Source organism: Phaenicophaeus curvirostris, chromosome 5 (assembly GCF_032191515.1).
Source record: "Phaenicophaeus curvirostris isolate KB17595 chromosome 5, BPBGC_Pcur_1.0, whole genome shotgun sequence".
NCBI classification, from domain to species: domain Eukaryota; kingdom Metazoa; phylum Chordata; class Aves; order Cuculiformes; family Cuculidae; genus Phaenicophaeus; species Phaenicophaeus curvirostris.
This window is the reverse complement of record NC_091396.1, coordinates 31,704,723-31,716,881: the sequence shown is the minus strand read 5'-3', so window position 1 is coordinate 31,716,881 and position 12,159 is coordinate 31,704,723. Positions and strand designations below refer to the sequence as shown.

The following is a 12,159-nucleotide window of genomic DNA, read 5'->3' as shown; positions in this document are numbered from 1 at the left end:
AGGAAGAAATCAAGCAAAATCATTACAAAAACCAACAGAGCACAAAGAAGGTTCCTTGAAACCGTAGCACCATAAATGACTTTATTTATTTGACTGAAGCCCACGAAAATACAATTAAGAGCTTGTTCTTGCTGTTTCAAGGAGTGATGGAGGTTGCTTGCCCCTCTGCTAAGTGTTTGGATGAAGTACTGTAATAATATAGCCAGTAAAAAACGTGAAACTGTTTTACTGAGGGAGGAGGATAGTCAGTGCAATTAATTTGCCAGAGGCAATCTTCTTCATTACAGTGAGTAAGTGTTTATGGTTCCTGAATGGGGTACAGGTGATGTGTACTTTATGGCAGACAAAGATGAATTATTTGGAATAGATAGCAGACATTTGAGCTTACTAGGGAGGTGAGGGTTCTATTTGTTTTATCTGCAGCTGTTTCTCTGCTGGGCTGTGAGTAAACTGGCCAGCAGTTCAATGTCATTCTACCTAGTCCAAAGACAGGTTAACTACTTTTACTCCTTACTAAGGTACTAGTGAGTAAAATTGCATTCAGTGTTGTCAAGAGGACAAGGGTATGACTCAGGGTTTGTTTTTTCCCCCTTTCTTTATTTTGATTTCTTTTTTAGGTAGATGGCCTTGTTCCAATCTGCTTGTAATGAGCATGCTGATAGTAAACTAAAAATAAGTTTGGGGGCGTATTTTACAGAAGTCTCTATAACAACAAAACATAGAGGTATGTCACAGTAAATCCTCACTAAACGTGTGGACTTTATTACCTAGGAAGGGACAAGCAGCAATAAAATACTGAATGCAGTCCATATGTTTGAAAGCATTGTTTGTTTGTAAGATAGAGGATATACTGATGATTCTTTCTGATTTTCATCAGTTTACATTTTCCTCTGTTTCCACTTAACCTGCTACGCCGTATTACTTTTACACTGAAAGTCAGTAAGGTTCAGGCTTCTAAATCACACAGTTTCCTAAAGGCTCTAAGGATGAAATTGGCATCCCCGCAGAGTAGCTGGACAAGATTCTTTATACCCTCTCAGATGTGGGCTGAATATTAGGGCTGAGGAGTAGGTGAGAATCATAGAATCACCAGGTTGGAAAACACCCACTGGATCATCGAGTCCAAACATTTCTATCAAATACTAAACCATGCCCCTCAGTGCCTCGTCCACCTGTCCCTTAAACACCTCCAGGGAAGGTGACTCAACCACCTCCCTGGGCAGAAGTCACAGAAGGATGAAGGGTTTGACCATAGAAACAGGTTGACCATAAGTAAGTTTTGGAGGAGATAGCTGAATCCATGCTTAAAATCATGGTTTCTTTTTTCAAGATATATATCAAATGCACAATGTTAGGTGGTTTTCCTTAAAGCTGCAGTTCTGCAGAGCAAAGGTGAAATACAGTGGCTCAGACAGTGAAAAAACACAACGCTTTTTGTTTTAAGACGCTGGTAATTAAGCCGTTAAAGTTTGCTAGGGTTGGCAACACCATGTCTACAGGGAGCTAATTACTTGTACAACTGGTAAAATATGTCACATTTTATAGCCAAGTAACAATGACGAGCTCCTGCCTTGCAGCATGCAGCTGGAAAGGCCAGCTTGTACCCTCCCAAGTCAGTGGGATGTCTCAAGTTGGAACCCACATTTGTGCTGTGAAAGTGATTAGAAAGGGTACAGTAAACTGATAAAATATACTGACTAGAGACATGTCAATCAGTGTGGATGCACTGCAGCTGTACAGTCTGCATGGCTAGATACCGCTTCAACAGCAGAGCAATGGGCCCACGGGCTTGCCGATTCATTCTTGCCTGTTCTTTGTTTTTCTTTTTCATAGAGATTGAAGTTTCGGTCTACAAGTCTCTCCAAGGGATGGAAAGACTGGAACTTTGGTGATTTTTTTTTTCTTGTTTCTTTTCTCATCAGTACCCCCAAAGGACTTCTTCTTTCCCTTTCTGTGCAACAACAGCAATACAGAGGCTCTAATTTGTTTGCTGGAAGTGTATTTTCATGATGAGATTGGCGTGTCTTCCTCTGAGACATTTTAAGAGTCCCACCTTGCATAACTGCAGGATTTCAGCTCAGATCTGACTACTGAATTGTCCCTTTTTACTCAGTAACCTAATATCACTTACATTTTTCACAACCTATAAAAGCCTTGATTTTTAATTCATGTAATTTTCCCACTGAGAACAAAGATCAGTTAAGACATCTGCTAAAATCTATTAATGTAGTTATTTGCTGGAAAAGAATTCAAAACAAATTTCTGTGAGGCGGAAGCTTAAAAGCCTTAAGGGAACTGGCAATAAAACATACAATTTCATTTATAGGACACCTGTCAAAATTCAGGAAGCTCCAGAAGTTGACCACTCTCTGTGTAAAGCTGAACTTTGAATTATCTGTTTTGCATGGATCTCCTACTGGATTCATGGAGTGCTCCACCCTCAACTTCTTGTTTTGTGGGGTTTCATGAACATCTCTATATTCATGTTTTATCTACTGTGTCCATGGTTTTATAAACCTTGATCATATTCAACCTTGGTTTTCTCTTAAAACAGAGGAGTACTAGGCTTTTTCGTCTCTTCTCATGAGGCAGCTTCCCCATCCTCTCAGCTCTTTTTTGGCTGACCTTCTTTAACCCTGCTGCATCCTTCCTGAGATGTGGAGGCCTGAGCTGCTGTGGGTGTACTGGGATATTATAAAGCAGTAAAACAGCAGCTTTGGCCTTGACACTGTTCCTGGTGAGACAGAAGTGTCTTCATGGTGTATGGTGGATATCCGTGTTGCCATATACATGCCAAGACTAATAGTGCAAAACTGCAGTTGTTTGCCTGTCAATACAGCACAAAAATCCCTGAAAAACCTATTGGGGATATATGGATGCTCCTGACGAATGAATTAGCTGCTTAACCTGATGGCTGCTGTTTTCAAATGGAGTAAAGGGGGAAGGAAAAGAAAGAAGCTTTAAAACCTGCCTGAAGTTCTTTCATAAAGTCACACTTCTTTTTTCATTGTGGAAAAAGAATGCTCGCCAGGAAGGGCTCATATTCTGAATGCATGCAAAATTGCCAGGAGTAGTTTGAAATGAAGAATGTTAAAGTCTCTTACATCTGGACTTCAGCTGCCTTCCTGTTATCCCTCCTTTTCCTTGTCCCTCTGGGCAGCATAAGGGATCCAGAGAAAGAAAGAAGCTGTGGTAACTGAGGCCCCAACTATGGGCTCCTATTTGTGGGGACCAGTTGTTAATCTGCTTCAAATTAATACCAAGGGTTTTTTTTTTCCTTTTAAAATGATACTCCAAAAAGGCAGCAGCCAGAAGCAGAACTTGTGACAATCTCACTCTGCTGAAAACCTGGTTTGTGAGCTTCAGTAGAGGGAGAGCCATTCAAAATTGCGAGACAGAAAGCTGTTGCAGAAACCACAGTCTTCCTGGCCTTCTCTGATGGATTTTTCCACCAAAATAAAAAAGGATGCTTTGACCTAGCAGCAGTACCTTGAGGTTCTGTATGCCCAGCAAAGAGCTGTCTGTACCAGTCTTGCTGTGGAACCCACAGGAGGAGAAGCTGATCTGTTCCACGTGGACACATGGACTGAAGGCTTGACCATGTTGCTAACTAAACTTTCTATAACTTCAGCAGCTGCACAGCTGAACTTGCATGAACTCATTTTTCTCTGGTCTCTCCTTAATGCAGACTTCTGACCCTAAGCAGCAATGAGCTCCCAAAGACTCCCTAGCTCATGCTGAGCAGGCACAGTCAGCTGGGAGTGCTATGTGCTTTTGTAGTCACATGGAGGAGGATGTTTGGCTGAGCTCTTTCCAAGAGTGCTGTGTGCTTGCTTATCCGCTGTCTCTTCCATAGCAGTGAGGAGCAGGACCAGCTCTGACAGCTTGTGAAGGCACCTGAAGGCAAACGCGGTGCCTGCTCCTCACTCCTCCACACTACTTAAAAGGACAGAGTGGGAACAAGTTACAGAAAGACAAGCCTCTTGCCTCACAGACCCGTGTTCTGTAAAACTGGGAGTTAGCATTTTGTACCCTCGTACAAAATCCCTTGCAGAGGACACATCCATGGGACGGGCTACCTACAGAGGTCAGGATCCTTGTTTTCTGCAGTTATTCTTTGCAAAGCCTTGCTTTGCCTTGCCTATGGCTTTTTTTCATACTCTTCAGTAAAGCTCCTGATCCTCCATTCCCTGCTCAATCCCATCTCCATCCTGTGGGAATGCTTGAATTCTCAAAGCAGGGCTGGCTCTGGGGCCACAGTTTCAAGGTTATCAGCTACTTCATCCATTATGTGTCAAACATCCTCACTGACTTGTTCTTCCTTGATGCTGGCAGCTCCAACCAAAGAAATATTTAATAGATTATGTTGGTGGGAACTCTTCAAAATTTTTTGTCCTTGCTAATGTCCCCCAGACAAGATGAAAAATCTGTCACTCCAAGGATGCTAACAAATGCTGAAAGCCCCAGGGTTGCATTTTGTGGCTTAAACGCTAGTGACTGGGTGAGATGCATATAAACACACATGTTCTGCTTTTTGCCTCGCCTGGGGCTAATCTGAGCACTCCTCACTTTGCAACCTCCCTACACACATATAGAATAGTTCTTACAGTCCAGGTTTTGCATCCCAGGTGTGCACAATGCCTCTGCCTTGTTTGCTGCAGCTAGAATTTGCAAGTGTTCAAATGGCCTTTCTCCACACAAAAGATGGATGGATTCCTACTGGGTTGAGCTCTGCAAGACAATCTGCTGAAGACTGGCAGACATGACAGCCCATGCACAAATAGACATTCACAGTGAGAATGTGTGCTAACATCATGAAGTCACTCTGGCTTTGAAGACTGACCTTCGTGCTGCACAAGATAAATAGGACTTCTGTATATTTTTTTTAATTCTGTAGAGTTACACGTGTCTCAGAACATCTCCTGTTTCACACGCCTGATAGGTCCCTATTGGTAATGAAGGACTGGATACAGTTACTAGAGCACAGTACTTTTTGTTGACTTTTTTTTCTGTTGGGCAGGAAGGATTGGCACTGGCTATTTAACCCTTGTGTTTAATGACTATATTGTGTTTCCATATGCAGACTTGACTCTGTGCTTTTGTGCCTCTTGATGGTTGTCTGGTCAAAGGCATTCCCACGTTTTCTCTGAGACATTTGTTAACATGTGTAAATATACTTCACAGCAATGCTGTCCATCATGCTCTCCTCCTGTCTTCTTTCTGTAAATGCCCAAAATGAGCAATGCAAACTTGCATTATCGCTTTATGAGATGCATATGAGCCTTGCACTGTGCATAGGGATGGAAAACCAGGGTCAGCAGCTTCGGAGCTTGCAGACAGCTGAAGGAAGACAGCCATATGAGAAAGAAATCATGCAAAAGAGTATATAATGCAGGAAAAGGCAACCAGTAATATTGGAGCTAAGGACTGGAAATTAGATCTCTAGAAAAAACAGTGAAGAGAATCAAACAGAAATTGAACTAAAACCCCACAGTTTTTCATATTTATATCAACTCATCATTATTTCCAGGCTTCTTAACCCAGCACTTAGTAAAGGAAAGAGCATCTTTGCATCCTCTCTTTTCCTATTCAATTTGAACACTGCATCTTGACCACAAACTATTACTGTCACTGTGATTTACCTTTCTGACATTAGTTACGGCCTTTGCATCCATTTCCAGCTCACTGGGTGGCTAGTTTAGCCTTCTGGCATTTAGGGGGAAAATTCAGTGAGCAGAAGTTTCAGCAGTGGCAAATCCAAACATTTAAAGAAAGAATATCAAAAAAGAAAGACTTTTAAAAGGGAGGGGAATTATCTGCATTTAATTTTTGTGTATGAGCTTTTAAAATTCACTCTACCTAGTTTGTCCTTACAACTCTGAGGGCAAAGAATGCAGATCTTCAACCCAACTACAAACTACATGACTCGTCTTCACTTTAAAATGGCAAAGCAAAACAGAACACCAATGCTCATTTTCTCTCTTCCTTCCCAAGGTCTATAACAGCTTCACCTGTTGCTTCTAGATGCCCATAACTACTTCATCACTCGGTAACTACAAAGAGCAGAGCACAGGGTCTTTTGGGAGCACTAGTAAGGCACTGTAAATGCACATAATTTTTTTTTCTGGCAACCTCTAACACTGAAGTCCTGAGAGGAGATGTACAACTGGTAAGCAACCTTCCTACAACTGGGCAACAGTGATCTGAAAGTGGTCCAGGCATCTTAATGCTGGATTTTGCAGGTGGTGAAGCAACCAGGAGAAGCTAAGCCCTCCCCAAAAGCCCTGCATGGTTGGAGATCTGGTGAGGGATGCTGCCCTGGCTGCTTGCTGGGAGTTCCCTGTAGCAAGAGCAGCAGTAGCTGTTATGGCTGAGGTTGGGAGTGGGATCAGTCTGCCCCAGAGCTCCTGGGAGCCTGCATTTCACAGGCATGTAACTGGTTGACCTGGAGGCTAACAAGGCTGTAAAAATGCTGGACTTCTGGGCCTGCTTTCAGAGAGTGACTGTATTGATTGTCTGCAAATGTATAATTGCGCTCTAGTGGCCTGTGGACAGTGGTAGAGCCAGAAGTGTGCAGATGTGATTACAAATATTGCTACATGGGCAGTTTCATTTACTTACAAATTCTACCATGCTTTTATATTGAATTCCCATTTTAAGGTCACCGGAGCACATTAAACTTGAGCTCTGTCCTGCTGGAGTGCGGGGGCTGCTTCCTAACGTTCTCTGTGGGTCTTGTGTGCCATAAGGACAGAACAAAGGAGCCAAATACTGAGCTGGTGTATTCTTATAAATACCAGTCCAAGAGTCAGAAAAAACTCCAACCTATTCCACCAATGTCCCTTTGCTCAGTTATGTAAATGATCAGAACCCCTAATTTGCTGCCAGAAGCTTCCCGGAGCTCTAATGAACTTTGTAGTCCACTTCTCTCTAGCTTGTTACTTTTTACTACAGCCTTGTTTAATCCTTCTCTAGCTTTACCTTTGTCATCAACTGTTTTCATTTTATCTACATTTTGAAAAAAATGAATCTTATCTGCTTTCACAGTCTTCTTCACATGGTTAGAATCCTGATGACAAAAAGAAGCCTCTTAGTCATTCACATAATCATGAAAGCCACAGAGGGGACTAAGGAAAGCAGGGAATTTGCTTGCTGAGGGTGTCACATGCTGCAGCATTTGTGTGTTGTCTGCAATTCTGAAAGATGCAATATATACAATAAGCAAAGAACAAGCAATGATGTCGTTTTTGTAGATTTATTCAAAAATAGTACGCAGAATTAATTACTTCAAATGGTTAGGCAAGCTGACACAATTTAACATCTGTGGATTCTTTTTTTTTTTTTCCTGTATCTTAGCAGAGGCAGCAGTGATTGGCCAGGCTTACCATGGCCATGTGCATGTCAACTAAATGCAAAACAGTTGTTAGCTCTAGATATTTGCTGAGGATAGGCTTTCTGAGCCACAGCAAAATTATGCTGACACAAATGTAGTGTGCGTGAGAGAGAGATATGCATTCAAAAGACAGGGCATCATACCCATGTATATGTACCCAGATACTTGCAATTCACTTGTGTTTTTAAACTTGACAAACTTTTAGCCCCTTTTAGTAAAGAGCTTTGGGATCTCTGCTATCTACCCATTAACTGCATTATTATGAAACAGTTCCCTTGACTGCCCTTTCCACAGGCAGATACTGGCCTTTTTCCAAAGGCATATTGTATTTGCATTGATCACACTGCTGACTATATGACCTTGTCATTAGAAAAATAATAAGTTACTTGCACTCCTTCTTCTAGTATTATTCATTGCTTTATTTTCTGATCTCAGAACCTGCAGGAGGTCTGTTTGAGACCTGCTGACACCATGGAATTTGTGGTACTTTAATTATACAAATGATCTAAACAAAAGAAGTTAACAACTGAGTAGTGTATGATTGATTGTTAGCTGTAAATTGGAAAAAAAACGGATTTGGCAGCTGGAACAGTTACATGAAACTCTGGAGGCTGCTTCTCCAACTCCCTGACTGGGGCATCAGATTCTATTTGCTGGGTGTAAATAAAGCTGGAAGAATTCACAGAAGATTGTTTCTGTACTCACAAACACCCTTTCCCCCTGTGACTACTCAATCATTGCAGTGGGCATCCTCATCATTCAGTGGTCAGCCAGTAACTTTGATACTTCCGGGACTGGGAAAGAAAGATCAGTGTAAGATCATGGGGAATTCAGGATTGAGGGAGACCTGGAGAATGTACAAAGCCAAGACTCACAGACTAGATACAACTCCATGAGAGTTAATAATTCCCAGCAAAACAGTGAAAGGCCTAGGGCTACAAGACCAGCACTTGCTGTTGATCTGTTGGTAGCAGAACATCAGTGACAATAAAGGAGAGCCAGGTGAGATCATGGTCCATGCATCGCTCTTCCTCCCGAGTGTTTACAATTTTGTATGCACTTAACATTCACACTGATGCATCAAGCCCAGCCAGTATGCACATTCAAAAGCTCAGAGGGCAATGCTTTCTCCCATAGCACATTAGTCTATGGCTGTGAGTTCTGATTTGCCCTGGATCCTAGAAGAATATACATATTAAAAAAACACACACACACACACCCTCCAAATAAACAAAAAATTAACCCCCAAATCCCCAAACAAACAAAAAGCAACTTATTGTTTATATTGTGGTAGAAAAGCATATCAAGGAAGGTTCAGCGGATGCAGGTACAATAAAGCTCAGTAAGTCCTTCAGATGCAGCTTGCTAGAGAGATTCCTGGGATAGAATAGCCCTCTGCTTGCCCTTTACTAAGCACCCCTTACTGGCTGTGGGATCTTGGCCTTTTCTGGCACCCTGTGTGGCTACCCTCATCTTCTTAGGTCTTTATCTCAAAGGTGGAAGGAAAGCTTTGGTCACAAGGACGCTTTTCCCCTTTCACCTCACTACCAGCCTTCTCTCAAGAGCCAGGTCAGGGAGCATTAGGAAACACACTTTGTCAGCAAACATAAAAGCAAGACTAGCTATGTAATTTGCAGTTTTTAGTGAAGTGCTTTAATTTTCTTCCTTGAAATTGTGTTTAAGGAAATCCTCATAGAGCTAATTACTTGAGTGCCCACAGAGATTTTCCTCAAACTCAAGATATGCAAAGCATCCTACCAAAAATCACAGAAATCTGCCATGATGCAGTGCTTGCAACAACATCCTGTGACAGAAGTTGATCTCAGGACTTATTTGCGTATTTTTAGCATGTAAAAATGCGTTTGTCAAAGTTTGCAGTGCTGCAACTACATACGACTTTTAATTCATCTCACAAGACAGAGTATTTTCATTAGCCAGAATTGCTACAATGGGTTTCTTAGGAGAATCTCCATGTTCTGAAAATAGACACTAATGGGTGGTCATGAAAACTGAATCAGACAAGGAGATGGGGAAGAGGAATCTGAAGCTGACTTGGCAAAGATAGTAAATATTAGGAGCAAGGAAGACAGAGCTTAAAAGAAGCCAAGATTCAAAGGCAGAGTTCACATGGTTTAGGAGAGTCAACTAAGGAACTGGCTAGGATGACTAACAAAATTGTGCAGGGTGGCCTAGATGGGAAACTGGCTGTTAGCCAGAATATGAGGGTGAAGCTGACAATAGAAACAAACACAAAGTTAGAGAAAAAAGTTAGAGAATAATCTGAGATGGAGAGGAGGAAGAGCAAAGACAGTTTGGGAAGAAGGCACAGAGGGGAAAAAATACTGGATGGAGAATATTTTTCTGTATGTAATCACCTTCCCCCAAGAAAGCCAAGATTTCTGTACTTTCTCATCATTCCACATCACAAGGGTGACAGATTGTTATTGCAGTCAGTGTAGGGGACACAAGCACCCCAGACGGTGTATATCAGCTTGATGCTACAATATGGAATTTCTACTTTTATAATGTGGATATCTGCACCCTCTCTGTCCTCACCAAAAAGATTTCAAAGCCAGGCCTTTCAGAATATGGAAATGCCAGGGTTGAGATTGCCTGTATGTGTGTATTAAAAGACCACAGTTAATTTTATGATCACATAGCACTGCACAGAACCCTTGCCTCACCCAGTGCACGAGATTGATGATGCTCACTTAATGAGCAGCTGCTTAGTATTTTCCCCCTTGTCGTTTGGAGTGTGTATCTGTGCCTTATTGACTGCATATTATCTGTGTTGAAGGCAATTACTTTCCTCATGAGTTTTTCTGTGCTGCTTATTGCTATAGTAACTGTGCCTCACAAATACCAACTCATCTGTTTTGTCTCTTCCCCTCTGAGATGGCAGGGCACTACCTGTGTTCCGTGAATGTGGAGCTGCGTTTGATGAATGAAGAGCTGAGGAAAGGAGAGCAGAAGCTAAAGAGAAGTCAGTAATTTCAAGTGTCCATATTAGAGTGGGACTTCACGTTTCACAGCACTTGGTGACTCACGGCACCTTGCATGCTCCAGCTTGCTTTGCCTTCAGTCCTTCAGTACCTCCTGCAATTTCAAAGCTTCAAGTCAAGCTCCCCGAAAATAATCAACATGTAATGACTGACCATCCCGGAAAAGTTTGAACGAGTTAACCAACATCAGGTACAAAATCTGTTTCACAGATTGCGACAGTATCTATTTGTGCAGTTTGATGTCCATCTTTCCCTAACCATGTCACCAGCCAGTCTCTCATCTCATTCATCATGCGCCACATGTTCTAGGTGCATTGTCATGGATTACAGGCAAGGAAAGTATCAGCAAATACAGTAATACAGTGAACTGAAAAAACCTGTTGCCAAATAAGTTTTGTAAACATTACAGAACAAGCCAGTTAGCTATGCACTAGCAGTGTGATTACTCTGCTTGCCTGCACATTTGTCCTTTTACTCTTCTCCATTATGTGTTCTAATTCTTTGCGTATTACACCCCTTGGGGTTGGGACTGCCATTTTCTGGATTTGCAAATCACCCTGCATATGCTTGAAATGATCAAAAAGCCTGTGACACAGATAAATATCACCATTTTATGCAAGGGGAAAGTTAAAGTATGGGACCTAATTTTAAAAAAATGGAGGGGGGAGGCTTTTTTAATGATTATATGTTTCTTGTTTGTACAAGACAAGAGGCCATCTGTGAGTGCACAGTTTTGCTCCTGTGGCAGGCTGGACACACAGCTTTTTGGGCAGTGCTATGCAGAGGGTGTAAATAATTTAGCACATACCTATTTTGAGGGTATAGATATATGTGAGTAAAAAGTAACATAGGAAGTCAATCAATCTTGTCATCTAATCAGTATAATAAAGGAAAAATGTGTTTCCCTAAAATAGCAAGCAAATAAGTCATGTGAGAGATAATACTTTCAATTTTCCTGAGAATCTGTGAGTTCCAATAGGCACCAATCGTTCTCACCTAATTAGCCTCCTTAGGGAGCTATGTTGCAGGTGTTTTTCATTATTTTCAGCAGAAGTTTAGCAATTTCTCTCCATATTGCGGTTCCAGGACAAACCTCTGCTTTCCAGCTGTGGATAGTTTTGTTTCTAAATTATTCCTCTCTTTATCCCTCCCAGATCATCAGAGTGAAAAGCACTTTCTTCTCCTGGATCCTTCTCATGTATTAATACCTTCCTGGAGAAGTAAAAGCAAATGTAGGCTGGAGAAACAGTGCCACTGCCTGAAATCTCATCTATCTGGATGATTACCAGAAGAACAAATCAATGAAGGAAGGGATCTTTTTTGTATCATTAGTAAAAGTACATTCCTGGCCAGATGCAGGGGAAAAATAAGGGTTTCTCATTAGAAGGTTTGACCAACCCTCTGAAAGATTATACTAAGCTGTTTTCAAGGGCTTCTCTCTTATTTTAGTAAGTCACACACTCACATGCCCAGCTGCCCCCTACTCACACAATTCAGGGTGGGTCATATTACTTCATATGCCAGTGGGAATAATTTATTGGCTACAGAGAGTATTTGGGAATGTAGTTATGCAGAGCAATCAGTCACAGGCTTTCTGTGGGCCAGTTCTTCAGTTCAAGAAGCATTCAAACTCTCTAGTTGGCTTTGGTTTTTGCTATTGCATCCTAGCCTTTGAGATGGGCCTGAAACACAAATTTTGTGCATTCATTCCTATCCTCCCAGGATGTTTGGGATTTGAAAATTTATGGCAAGATTTGTTGTAGG

The 12,159-nt window shown here is 41.7% G+C and overlaps 1 long non-coding RNA gene across 2 annotated transcripts in view; it reads left to right on the top strand.

The window, feature by feature from the left end:
• LOC138720665 (uncharacterized) overlaps positions 1-10,967 on the top strand; it is a 32,024-nt gene extending 21,057 nt beyond the window's left edge. The window contains exon 4 of one of the 2 annotated variants that reach the window (XR_011337452.1): positions 10,289-10,967. This is a non-coding gene — a long non-coding RNA (uncharacterized lncRNA). Of the gene's footprint in view, positions 1-977; positions 1,065-10,288 lie in introns of those variants that run through there. The other variant, XR_011337453.1, reaches the window with a different exon arrangement.
• The last annotated feature ends 1,192 nt before the right edge of the window (positions 10,968-12,159 follow it).